The 14,388-nt window shown below is 36.6% G+C and overlaps 1 long non-coding RNA gene across 2 annotated transcripts in view; it reads right to left on the bottom strand.

Annotated features, from left to right (window-relative positions):
* LOC125699536 (uncharacterized) overlaps window positions 1-14,388 on the bottom strand; it is a 283,177-nt gene that overhangs the window by 207,109 nt on the left and 61,680 nt on the right. The window contains exons 1-2 of one of the 2 annotated variants that reach the window (XR_007379601.1): window positions 13,995-14,087; window positions 11,028-11,119 (exon numbers count right to left, since the gene is read on the bottom strand). This is a non-coding gene — a long non-coding RNA (uncharacterized LOC125699536). Of the gene's footprint in view, window positions 1-11,027; window positions 11,120-13,994; window positions 14,088-14,388 lie in introns of those variants that run through there. The other variant, XR_007379602.1, reaches the window with a different exon arrangement.

The raw sequence follows: 14,388 nt of genomic DNA, 5'->3' as shown, positions 1-14,388 counted from the left end.
AAGCTCCTGCCTTTGAGAATGAAGCACCCTTCACAACTGTACGAATGATACATACAAATATTATCAAAACAACACACTAAAGGTTTTGGCCTCTAACCAAGTTTTCTCTTCTCTTCTGAAAATTTACCTTTCTTCTGAACTCTGTAATTCCCTATCTGCATTGTTTGCAGTTATTACATACTTGAAACTGTCTGGGGTAAATTCCTTTTATGTTTTCTTGTTTTGGTCCCCTCATGAACACTCAGAGAACTGCTCCCCTCTGGCCACATCATTTTTAACCTTTAAAGCATCATAAACATCTCTCTATTCAATTGCAAAACAGATTATTACAAAAGCATTGCAATATCCCTGTGACACACTGCAGCCAGGAAAGCATTTGGAAACACAGAAAATATGAAGAAAAATATCATAGGGGGAAAAAAAAAAAAAAAAGAACACAATTTTTAATTTCTGCATAAGACAGTGTCCCTAAACCACATTCTCAGCTGATCGGTGTTAGATGCCTTAGAACTGCAGAAAATAGAGATCAAATAGCCCACATCCAAAAATGCATCAGACCTATGCCAGCATTCCCGCAGTCTGTGCAGTAAGGTGGGATCTTCCCAACAAGGTGACACCCACTTCATTCTGTACATAGGGGTTTTCTTGTTGCAAGTTGCCTTACATTTTTCTGACACGGCGAGAAAGACACAAGCAGTTACAGCACAGCCCCCCTCAGGACCCGAGCCTTCCGTGCCAGCAGGTCGGATACGCAAGGCCCGGGCGCGCAGAAGGAGCGCTGAGCGCGGAGCTCCGCCCCGTGCGCCCCGGTCAGGCTTACCGGGCTGCAGTGCAGGGCTTGCTCAGGAGATGGCGCGATGCGATCATTTTTAGCAGGCCCTGCCGCCTACCGAGAGACTGAAGCTCCCTTGTGGTGGCGTTTATCCATTGCATTTAAGTAAACTCTTCCCTATCTCACAATCCCGAGAGCCCGCTGCAGCTTTTAGAGAAGCTGTTCCCCATCCCCACACTTCGCCCACACGCTCACTCACTGCTGACCTCGTAAGAGCAATTCTCACACCAAAGTTACAGCGAAGCAGCTTCCCGAAGGATCCGTGCCCCACTCTCGTGCCTGTCCGCGGCATGGCGCGTTCAGACAACGGCTGTGGTTTTGCTCGCTTTGCATTTGCTTGGCTTGCAGAGCGCGAATCATGCAAACCGCTTCTTCAGTTGCGAAGGCTCCCGGGAGTTCAGAAAGGTTCTGAACGTACAACACGAAAAAAATGCAGCTCGTGAATTGTTTCTCAGTTTACAGCCAGCTTCATATGATTGTACCCAAGACAGCTCCACTTGCAACAAAAATTTTTAATGAGGAAAATATAATTCCTTATGGGTGGGAATGCTAAGTGTATCAGCACTCAAAAACTTCCCTTTACTGTGCCATCCTAAAATCGAAAGGATAACTATTCATTACTGAACAGTCCTGATCTCAGCATTATTCTGAGCTCAGGGATTTCTGACTCTGCTCTATTTAGGCAAGTAAAAACCATAAACATAATAATATTCTAATAAATACCAGTATTATATTGCAAAACTTTCCGAGTATGCTTCTTCATTTTCAGAAACCGCCCTCCTCCCCCTCCACACAGAAAACGTCTTGATTTTGGAGGCTTGATCTCAGAGATAAAAGCAGTAGAGATGAAAGGAGACACAAATCCAGGTGGATTTGATGCCTCAGCTTCCCAAGCTGCGCATCCTCCAACTCAGCCCTTATAGAAGGCAGAGCCAATATACACAACAGCTACATCAACAATCTGTCTTTCCCTCCTCATCACCAACCAACCAGAAGTCTTCCAACTTCTTCCAAAATTTGAAAGCATCATTTCTCTAGACAATGGCTAGGCTATTCTACCCACTATCTGCTCTTCTATTCACACCAACTCCCTAAAACAAACATCCTGCCTTTAAATTCCCTGGGCCCCTACATGCAAACTGCCTGGCTTTCCTACCTTTGAGCTTGCTGTCATAGATTTAGCTCAATAGTTATGCGATGGGACCTTCACATAACAATGTGCAAGACAAAAGGCCAGTTGTCAGTGAAGTCGTCCAAGGGGGAATAGTTTACATTGCAGGCATTCAAATGTATCTTCATCTTTCTTAAAATAAAGATAAAATCAGCATTTTTAGATTTAAAAAAAACAAAAAACAAAAAAACCTCCAAAAAAACAGAACACTGAATGTTTGTATAGTTTCCAAACAACTGATGATAATTGAAAAAACATATTCTGTCGAAGACATTTCTGATAAGAATTGATTATCAAAGACCTCATTAATTTCTTTCACTCTACACAGTTTGTATTGAACAATAGTAAACAAAAAGTCTAGTGATGATTGTGTCTTTACAACTTCAAGTATTACACTGATACTCAGAAAAACATGTGCTTGCCAGATTCACAGTTGGGAGAAATTGTTCCCCATATAAAGAAAAATTGATTTTAATCACACTTGGTAATCAGATTCTTTTGTGAAAAAGGGGCCTGCAGCTGGTAGATGGAATCAAACACACTTTAAAAATAAAGAGAAATCATTGTGGCGTGATTTTTTCCCAAGAAACACTGTACACACTTCATTAACAATATTCTACAAAAATGAGAAAGATTGGAGAGAACAGGTCAGGCACCAAAACAGACATTGAAGAGTAGGAAAAAAAAAACAAAAAGAAAACTCAAAGGAATAAATTAGAAAAGACAAGGAACCTCTCAAAATCCATTTCGTCTTTAAAACACAATATGAAATCTAATTTGATGATTTACTACTCTGAAGTAAAGGACCATGAAGCAGAGAGGAAGAGGTTGAAAAATATTCAAAAATATTCATTATAGACGTTTTTCCTGTTTACTTTCTACCAACTGAGCGAGAACAGAAAGCAATGTGGCATTTGGAATTTGTTTCCCTCTATATTTGGCATCTTAAATATAAAAATTGTTTGCACATTTATATAGATTCATATTTCAGTCATTTGGCATGCAGAAATAAGAAAAGTTAAAACTGTGGTTATTAAATACTAAGAAGCTGTTACTTGATTTAGCAACAAAAGATTTAAGGCCCTTAACTGATACTCAGCTAACAAACCTCAACAAACCCCCGAAGTGATAGATTCACTTTACTTTTAGCGACAGGCTCATCCTCTGTGAATCTCACTTTACGTATACTTTGTCTGCTAGCTGCCTTCTATTTGTTGTCTTTTGTTCACAGTCAAGTCATTTTTTTCTTCACTAGGTTGTCATCATAAAGTACTTATAATTCTCTTAGGACTGTCAAGTTTGTTCAGCCCTCAAGCAGCAGATATAATGCGAGTTTCACTACACATGTTTGCTTCTTGTCATAAACGCACTGTAGCTAGAGATGAAAGTAAACTTTTGCTGCACTTATTTCAGTGATATCATTTGGCAACTGATTGAATAATTGCCACCACCTTGAAAGGTTTATAGTCCTATAATTTATTTATATATATATTTTAATCTTCCCAAGAAAACAACCTTGAAATGTCTTTATGTAGTTTGATTGCTTACTTTTCTCATAGGCAACCTCCTTTTTTCTTTCCACACCTAGTACATCTCAAAATGTTTGACAAAATGGCATTAAAGTAAACAGACGGGCAAGTAAAGAATTCCTTCTGAATTCCACAGCATCTCATATCCAACTTTGACTAATGGAAGATGTTTTAAAGATAAAAAGTTAATCTGGAATGAAATTATTGTCTCTGTTTCTAAAAGTGCTATCAGTGAAATGTTTTAGTTGGACACAAGATGTGCTAGAGGAGTCTCAGCACTAAATCACATTGGAGGACAGTTGTAGGGGTATAAACAGAACTGTATAGACATATGCTTGGACATTGTTTGATAATTATAAATAAGCTGCTGACATGAGTGTTTAACTAATATATACTAGATACTCATTTTCCAGATTTTTTTAAAAGTCAGTTTCTTCGTATTCTGATATTTTGTTTGATTTCAGAAAGTTCCTTCCTTCGGTTTCCATAGGAAGCCAGCCGGCCGTACCAGAAATTAAAATTAGTGCATTATCTCTCATAACACCAGTTACCCTCGTTTTTACCTGTGTCAATAGACCAAACCAGTGGGGATAGTCACATTCAAAAATGGAATAAGAAAAGGCTTTCAGATTTTCAGCTCATAGTAATGTAATTTATATTTACACCGAGGAGTGACTGAGCTATCATGCCACTTCTTATATCAACATAAATGTAGGGGAAGAAAGGATTTGAGTACTACAGCACACGCCCCTTATGCAGTTTCACATCAGATCTTCCAGTACAATGAATCTCCACATCTTAATTTAAAAGTGAGCACCTAAATTAAGATTAGAAGCATTTGAAATTGTGACTGACTAAAGGACAGAAATGTGAAATGCAATCTCTCACTGTGGAAAACAAACGGATCAAACAAGAACAAGCAAGCAAGCAAGTTATTTGAAAAGAACCAACCAACACAAATGCATGACATGCCTTTTGACTTTTAAACCTCAATTAACCAATACTAGAATAATAACCATTCAAACTGAGACAATGAATTCTATGACATGAACTATGCAATAAAAGCAATAATTCATCTAATATGTGCTGTAAACCTTGTGAATGGATGACCTCATTGGGATGTGGTCACATTTCATGTTGGGAAAATTTTGTATTGCATTAAACATATCTTTAAAACTCCCTACAAACTCCTGGCATTCCATCTCTGTTTAGTGGCATGCACAAGACTCTTGTAATTGAGTACAGACCAAATGTTTTTTAGTCTCCCACAGGTGAGATCTCAGAAAGCCACACAGTCTAGCAAAAGCACTCCAAGCTATTTTTATAAGGCAAATCAATTTTTAAATATGGTATTGAATTATAATATGGGTAATTTCATTTCAACTTGATAAAAATATCAGAAACAACAGACTGTTTGATAGCATAAACAAAGAGAGAGGAACAAACTACATTTGTACAAAAGAGAAACAGGTTTGGAGTATTTGGAAAACAGACTTCCTGAAAATAAATCTGAAACAGAATTTCAAATGAAGGAAACAAAGATACATCATATTGCTGACAGCACATCCATTATTTCCATGTTTTTAAAAAGTTTAAAGCTTGTTATGTGTCTCAATAGTAACAGATTCAACAGCAGGAAATTGTATTACTGACAAAAAAAAGCATAAGGCCCTTTTTGCAAAAGGGAAATACTGTCTGTGCATGGTAATTTTGCAGTGGATTCCTATTCAGAGGTGGAAAAGCGTGACCATTTACTTAAAGCAGTAAGGTAAGAAAGACATTTAGTTGGAAAGATAACATATTAAAGCCATGATATGCTAATCAGGATATTGAAATGCCTCACACTTTTGATTTTTAGTGTAAATGAATTAAACAGGACTGTTTCCCAGTAACTAGATACTGATATATCAACTGTCTAAATTCATCTTGTCTCCAAATCTTTGGCACATTTAGTAATGAAATTACTTTTCATTTATTCGTTAATAGGAAAAGCATTACTGGGACACTGAGCTATGATTTTAAGCATGCTAGATTTTTATTTATTTTTTCTTTTTGTACTTATTATGAGAGGGAATTATCCATTGCACTTCAGTAGCCTTTCATTTTGAAAAGAAAAAAAAATAAAGATGAGTATCAGAAGACATTCAGAACTTCAGGACTTTGCAACCAACTCTAATCTTCTATGGAAAGTTTTTAATTGCCTTAATCACCACTACACTATTACATTGTGCAATAGAAACAGTACAGCCGTTAAACAGAAGGAAGAGATAAAAGGAGATGTTTTCACCTCTTCTAAATAAGGAGAAAACCAACACAATGAATCAAATAGGAAATGAGCCGTGGTGGTGTTCTGAGCTATTTACCAACAACTGAGGTGAGGGCTCTTCACCATTCATCTTCAGTGTTCAGACTGTTATAAGATGACAGAAAGCTACTAAGGAAAGCTAAAACTTTTGTTGTAAGATGGCCACCAGCTTTAAACTGCTAATTAGAAGTGCAACTTTTAATTCCAAACAATAACTTGATTCCGGCACAACCTCGCACTTTAGACATTCTTAGTAAAAAATCTTCAATCAAACAACTTTATAAATTAAGATACTAGTTGTCTGAAAAAAGCAAATGAATGAATAGTCTTAAACACATTTGCAAGATGGAAAAAAAAATAAATGAAAAGGTTAGATACTACTAAAGATTATCTTTAGAGTAACAATTAGGGAGTTTCTCACCACTGCTGCTTCCCACCACCACCCAGGCCCAGCATTCCTGTATCAGCTCAAAACTGCTGAAGACTTGTTTCAAGCCTCTGTATACCACAGAGTACATACCACGTGTGAGACTGGCAGACCACTGCTTGGAAAGATTAAATTGTGCTTCAGGATACTGACATAAACAGTACTGAAAAACTTATCTTTTTGAATTCTTTGAGTAATTTTGGGGGGTCAGCCTTTAATTACTGATAGTATAGATCAGCAGGGATAGCTGGATGTGGATGATCGGTCCTTAAATGCTCTTGGGAAAAATTGAGAAAGTTCAAGAAAGGCCACATTGGTCTTTACATTTGCTTTACTACATCTGCAGAGCCTACAAGGCCCATAAAGAAGGTGCTTGGGGACTACATTAAGATCTGCTGCAGCCTAATGACATCAGTGAGATGATGTCTGAGAACAAAGACATGGCAGAGAACAGGAGCCAAAAAACCTCATCTCTCTGTGAAAGACACCAGGACACAAGGCATACGAAACCTTAACTTGTGAGCTAACATCATCTAGAGGCAGATACAGGTTTGCATAAGCAATTAAATAAATGCTAATGAAGATGGCATTTGTGTCCTACTCAGGATGTCCAGCAACATGTAGAGGGGAATCACAAATGTGTTGAGATGGGAATTGACCTCTGGAGGTTGCTCTGCTGCTCACAGAAGGGTTAATCTGGAGCTGGCTGCTGTGCAGATTCTGGATGTCTCCCTGTGGAGGGGGCTGGGACCACATGGGCAAGCTGCAGTGCTCGACCATCCTCACTGAAATACATACCAAAACACCTGTGTTGCATGTCCGTGCTCCCAAGGATTCAGAACTAATTTCAAAGTTAGGTATACTTGAGAACCTATGACTCAAAGTTTCCCATTAATTGGTCTTGAAAGGTTTTTTTGTTTCCTTTTTTTTTTTTTTTTTTTAAATGTTGGTGTAACACTTACTGTCTTCTGTGCATATTTGTAAAGCATAGCAGATATTAAGACTCTGAGAAGTTCTGGCACCTAAATTCGAGCATACCTGGAAGCTTCTCAGGATAGCAAGGAGCCATGGCTCCAGGCTCAGAGGTGAATACAAAAGACTCTTATCTTACTCCTTCACAGTCTTTGACTGAGCAAACAGAGGAAGCTGCAGAGGATCTGCAGAGGATCTATGTTTCAGATGAATTTTGTCAAGAGAGAAAATAAATAGTTCTATTTTAAAGAATTTTCACACTCCACTAAATATGCCTTCGATCATATTCATTATTAAACGCGTTACAGACTACAAAGAAAGGAGAACTCACGGTTCAATGATGTCATGCTATGATGCTGCAGATTGGAATACAAGCACTAGAAAGTACGAGTAAGCTGTAACATCACAGTAAAATCAATAGGACCTGACTAACTTTGAGTGGGTGTGCAAAACTGGTCAGAAAGCTTAACTGATGCCTTCACATTTTTCTGTTTTATCATTTTTCCTTTTGTACTGAACAACCACAACAGAGTCACAAAATCTTTTAAATAATCTCTATTTTTTTCATCAATGTATGAAATTCTGGTAGGTTTTCAAATTTCTCTTCACAAGTAAGAGCAAGCATTTCTCTGAAATCCCACGAAACAAAGTTCACATAGCCTTAATGGGGATTACTGAAGCATCAAGAAATGTGTTACTCATATATTTGTATCAGTTCTTGTTCTTACTCTGTGCTTATTACATAGAAATATAATTGCAGCTCATAGACTTTTTAGGAATAGTGCAATTTGTACAATATATAATTTTTAATGTAGACTGATGTTATTTTCTAAAAAAGTAAATTGAACATTTTATAGAATAAAGACTGTAAGCAAGTGGAAACATAATTCAAAGCTAGAGAAGAGTTATGCTACTGAGTGGAAAATGAAAAGTACTAATTTGCATTTCTGTAATCATTAATAGGGGTTATGAGGTGTCAATTATGTTCCATGTGTGACCTTTTTGGTTTCTAGGTAATGTACCTCAATTAATTGTCTGTGGCATCATAAAGCACCTTTTCCACTGTACCATGACTATGAAAAGCAATAAAATTCCTCCTTTGCAGCTGAAGTATGAAATGCACAACTGACCTTAGCACTTAGCAGTAGCTCACTGATGCTAATGCAGACCTTCTATTGGCATAAATTACAATGCAGTCAAAATTTGAGTGCTTGGTTAATGCATTCCTAGTTCATGGTAGATTTTTGTAAAGTCACAGAAATGACCATGCTTTGAATTTTCTGTTTCACTCCATCAGTTGAATTGCACATCGAGAATTCTGCACTAATAAAACTGAATAAGCTGCCTCAAATTCCAGTGTAGAAGTTGATATGAAAGGGAAAACTGCAGTTCGGTTGTATTTTTCCTTTCTTAGGAACATGAATCAAGCAAAAAATCTTGATGCTGACAAACATTACAAACACAGATTGATGTATTATATTTGATGGGCATCATGCAGTATTTCCTCCCCAGGAGCACTGTGCTGTAAACATGATGTGTAAATGTAATCTGTGAATTGAAGTCTATCCACAATATATTAATTCAGTAGTTTGCAAACATTTGTATGATCAAATTTTCATATGATTTTCTCCTGGTTTTTTTTAAAGGAAAAACAGAACTATCCAAAACACACCGATAACTTTAAACTTACTAAAGAAAGAAGAGTAAGATTTTCAGCTTTTAAAGTTATTCATCTGCAAAATCATATGGGTAAAAGATGACAAAAAACAAGGGAGGTAGAAAATGGAAGAAAATGGAAGAAAAGCTGAAATAACTGAGTATTGTAACAGTGCAAAAATCCTCCACGGTAGGTTTGTGTCAAAAGGCATGCTGGTTACTAAACAGTTGATCTTGTCAAAGAGAGGATCTAAACTCAGTCCTGCTCCCAAAATGTTCAAAGTGTTTAGAAGTGATTTAAATTCTAAGTCATGATTTATTAGCATACGCTGGTTATTAAATGTTGAAGTAATTCAGCAATCAATTATTTTTTTTTCTAATATAGTTCTAAATTGTAATTGCATTGTCATTTTAAAAAGGGACACACACACACACACAAAAAAAAAGCTTTCCTCCTCCTGCTTCCAAAGCAAATAGTACAGAATCACAAATAGGAAATAGACCAGATTCAACAGAATGTATTATCTTTCTCAGACTTCTAAAGCTTCAAACAAACGTTGTATGTAAATTCATTTTCCAACCTGATAAATCCCGAGGCCTGAGAAATTCTCTAGGGCTTCAAGCAAATATCTCCTGACATTAACAAAAACTATGTGAATCAATGGTGAGATATATACTGAAGTTTATGTTTATCTCAAAGATTGCTTTTCAAAGCCAACCTGTCAGTAGCAGTTTTATTTTGTTTTCATTAATTATTGACCCAACTGTCTTTACACAAAGGCAAACATGGCAGAGAACCAATCTCAAGTTCAGAGGCACAAGACTATTCAACAATTTCATGAAGCATGTACTGACATAAATGTGAAGTTGATACTTCTGGCACTTTTAAAGAGATAAAATTGTATTAAGTGAGTTGAAGTGCAAACAACATTCTATAAAAGCTTCAAGCAGTTCCATAAGTACTACCATGCGCAAACACATCATTAACACAGACAGTATGTATCCAAAGATAGATTCCACAAGAATACTTCGATACTTTGATAGTCAGAAATAACACTACTGATTCAAAAACAGTTAGAAGTGGAGATAATTCCAGTAGGAAAATTGCAAAAATGTCTATTTTTTAACTAATTAAATGTATTTAGCTGCTTTAAAAAATTTTCCTTAGCCTATCCTGTCTGTGAGAAAAATAGAAAATACTCATTTCATATACAATTTTACTGTGCTGTGAAAAGAATGCTGACATAGGAAAGCCAGACTTTTGTCTTTCCTTCCTACAGAACAATGTTAATAGCTATACTGTTAATAGAGAATTAAATATAGGAATATGCCTTAAGAACTGTCAGAACTAATATTAGTAGCTATCATATTAGTAGCCATACCAGAGAGAGTTTGAAGATTTTTTTGCCTGCTAAAGCAAGATTTAGCAGACACACAAAATGCACCTGATACCATCAAAAACTATCTGGCATTTCAGTATAGCACACATATTTTGCCTTCCTACTTCACTACCACAGCACTGTGTAAGCCATATTAGCCATGAGTATTCTGTTGCTGAAGTAAATCTCTATTAAGCATAAATAAAATTAAGTCTCTTTGTTGAGTTACTTCACCAAACAGAAAAATTCCACATATCCTGTGATAAATAGTACGGGAGAAACTAAATAATGTCAATTTTCATGGTAACAAACCAAACCAAGCCAATGTCCTTGCCATATTAGAGAAAATAATGTGGTGATTCCAGTGAGCCCAGTACAAATAAAGCTACTCCCTTTGAACAGTTCCAGCAACTTTCAGAGTAACTTTTCCTTCCACAATACCACATGTGACATTGGAGAATGTCCATTTTAAGAGGAAATCAGTACCAGTAGAGTAAATGATGTGTAAAATTGAGTAGAAAGATCTTCACTTTTTCTCCATATTTATTGTTGCCAACTGTTCTCAGAATGGCAAAAGATTGACAGAGCATTCAGTAGAAATTTCCATCCATCTGTAGCTTGTTTTCATTAAAAAGTATAATTTTATGTCAAGTGAATTTATGTTCTGTTCTGACATGCATTATACTATAAGTCTTTGATATAATAAAACGGTTTCTGATCACTGGAGTTTGAGAGAGATTCATTCATTTTGCTTACCTTATTCACAATATGCCCTTCATTTCATTCTTGAAGCTTTACTGGGGAGGAAGAGTAGTTCTGCTAGTAAGACAACCATAAATCTTGAGCTCCTGGTGATTACATTAAAAGTTTATATTAATATTGAAAATCAAACACTTCATTACTTCTAATTACAACAGTCCTGAATGTTTCATTAGATTATAACATCCAAAGTGAAGCTGCATACAAATAAATTATGTTTTTATGGTATTGATACTTCATTGACACATATATACATATGCATACATCTGGATGATACTTGCAGAAAGATGAAGAAATGTACTGAACAGCACTTTTCAATTTTTCAAAAGTCTCTCTAAACACATGAAGGATTTCACATTCCAGTAAAAATGGACCTGAAGATGTAATAATTCGGGATATCTTTTTTTTTTTTCCTTTCAAAATTTGGAAAGGACAAATTTATTTATTTTTTTAACAGAGAAAAGCCATCCATTATGGAGAAAACCAAAAACTCAGAAATCATGGAAAGCTGACAGACAATACTCACAGAGATGAGAATACTGAGCCTAAGGAAATTGTAAGAAATAGATCTTAGCTTCATAGTAATCACTAGTTTTGAAAGAGAGATTTAAAAAAAAAAATAAAAATGTTTAGCTAAATAGTTCTAGTGAAAGTACAGTGATAAATTATGAACTGTGCCACAATAATGCTCATACCAAACAGGAAATCAAGGGGGAAAAAAAATAATAAAATTTGATGACCTAGAGAGGTCACCTAATTACTTCATTTCCCTAAAGCACATTACCTGGGCTCACTATTAGTATATTTTTAGAAGACTACAGCATTGAAGTCAATCTCCCCAGGAAAGCTTATTCCTACAGTTATTCAATGAAGTTCTCCGCTATGTCCAAGTGTTTAGTGTTAAAATTCCAAGCAAAATCAGCTATCCACATTTCTGAAGTCCCTATCAGGTTTCTCCCTTTTAATTACCAAAATTACTTCAAATTTATATTGTAGATCATACTTTTGAGGCTTTTAATCATTCCTGATTTTTTTTGGATTCTCTCCAAATTTATGATGTCTTTCTTGGAAATGAATGATAGGTAAGGCCATATAATCTGTGTCAGATATACCATAATTTGCCAGTTATGAAATACAAATTTCCCTTCCACAGAGGAATTACTGACTTACAAAGAAGAGGAATTACCACTTATTTTGTTTGTGAAACAAAATAATCTTTAGATCATTTTCTGGAAAAATATCATTATTTAGCCAATTGTTCTCTATCTGTCTGTCAGTGATTACAGCTTCTGCTGTAGGGCACTGCTGCAAATTTTGCATATTTAGCAAACAGGAATAACTGAACCTGGTCCAGTTCAGTCCATGCCAGTGTATTTAGGCTACTGCCTCCTCTCCAATGTTGGCAAAACAGATTTCTGGGGAAAAGCAGGACATATGTATGAGATATTGCTTTTCATATTGTTGTGTTTTTTTGCTTTTTTTTTTTTTCTTTTTCAATCGTGTACATCACTAATGAAAAATCACAACCAGAAGCAGGAACAATGAAAGCTGAACATGCTAAGCAGCCCTGAACTGGACACAGTAATCAAAGACCTTAGAAGATAGGGCAAAGACACGATTCCTTCCTGAGAAGACAGGGAGGAAAGAGCTTTTGGAGGTGGAAAGTAAGAGAGAGTGGAGCATTTCAGGTCAGGGCAGCTTAGAAGAAGGATCATAGCTTTTGCTCCAGACACCTCTTTGCTTTTCCCTGGAAGAGGGAAGCACAGCTACTTTGAACATCAGAAATCTGAGAGGAGATCTAAGTTCAAACTACAGGAAGGTGAGTGAACTACACTAACATGTGAAAGCAGCCAGAGAGTCTACGTCTAGCCTGTTAATGTATTTTATCTTCTGTAACATTGTTGCGTTATTGCAAGTCCCTATTTTGAACGAATCTACACTTTCAGTCTTAAACCCTGTCAGGTGACAACCATGAACATAATCATTCTAACAGGCAACAAAACACTCTTTTGCTACAGGGGGCATCCTGAACACCTGGAAGAGAACTTCCTAACAGATTTCAGGTTTCTGTTTTTAAAACCCAGCTACCAGGTAGAGTGAGGCAGGCCTGCAGAAGATTTTCAAAGGGCATTTGGGCAACATGTATCAAAGGGATCCAAAGAGGACTATGCAACTTCAGCAGACACCCTGTCACCTTCTGACGTGTTGTGAGGAAGCTGGGGAGCACGCTTTCACTCTGAGGATCCCAACAGAGGGACAACGCATGACAACAACTGAACAAATAACAGTTCTGCTCCAATAAGCAATCTGCTACTATGTGCTGTGAGACTCTGAGGATGTTGTGCTTTTCTTCTGTCTACAGTTTCCCCAGGAGCAAAAATTCAGTATGAAAGATAAAACAAATCTTAAAGAAATGTTTCTTTATAGCACAGTTTTGATCACATCATTTCTGTATTTAGGAATTCATCTGCAGCTTGCCCAACTTGATTGGTAAATAAATCACTTCATGTTGGTAATAGCCAATGAAAGAAAACAAGATCAAAAGGCCAGTTGCAGATAGCAAAGTACAAGTATGTGAATTCTACTCCAAGAATTATCCTGTATTTTAATCCCACAACATCAGATATTGATCCACATAGGAGACTCTTCTGACCTGTAACATTTTTAGTTCACATACTAAGCCCATACTATGTTCTGAGGAAGCAAAGGAAAACAGAAAAGGAGGTTTTTGCAAGCAGTTAAACTCTGCCTGTGCTGATGCCAGGCCTGTGAGAAGTGGACACTTGGAGGGTTTCTGCTTCTTTTACTTCCCCACAGCTAAACACAATAAGGCAACTCTTCCACACAGCACATAAATAAAGGCTTCTTTTAGGTCCATATCACTTTCCTGCAGCATGTCATGACTGTGTTCTCTGAGGGCTTGAGATCAACTACTGATGTTTCAGGGAAGCCGAATATATTTACCTGAGGTTCTGGTGGGATTAAGGCCAAGATGACAGCAAACAAAGGTGTTATGGAAAAAGAGTCAGCATAACTGGTCACAGGCCCACAGGCAAGACAATGTCTGAAAAGCAGTGATACGCTTTTGAAGTTACCATAGCTCTTATTGCTTTTATAGAGCAATGTCAGTCTATATACTGCCACCCCAAATGATCCAACTAATCATGATAAAGAATTTCATTCTTTGTATTTGATCCTTTTAAACTGAAGGGTTTTGCAGACTGATCCCTACTTAGTCAACTACATAATTAAAACTTTAATTTTATAAATGCTACTAATTTAACTGAAAATTACTAGTGAAAGATTATCTTATTATTGCATGTAACTGTCACTTACATGCAAATCAGCCACCCATCTG

The sequence above is a fragment of the Lagopus muta genome, chromosome 13 (genome assembly GCF_023343835.1).
Source record: "Lagopus muta isolate bLagMut1 chromosome 13, bLagMut1 primary, whole genome shotgun sequence".
Lineage (NCBI taxonomy): Eukaryota > Metazoa > Chordata > Aves > Galliformes > Phasianidae > Lagopus > Lagopus muta.
Note: the sequence above shows the minus strand (reverse complement) of the source record. Positions and strands in the feature narration are given on the sequence as shown.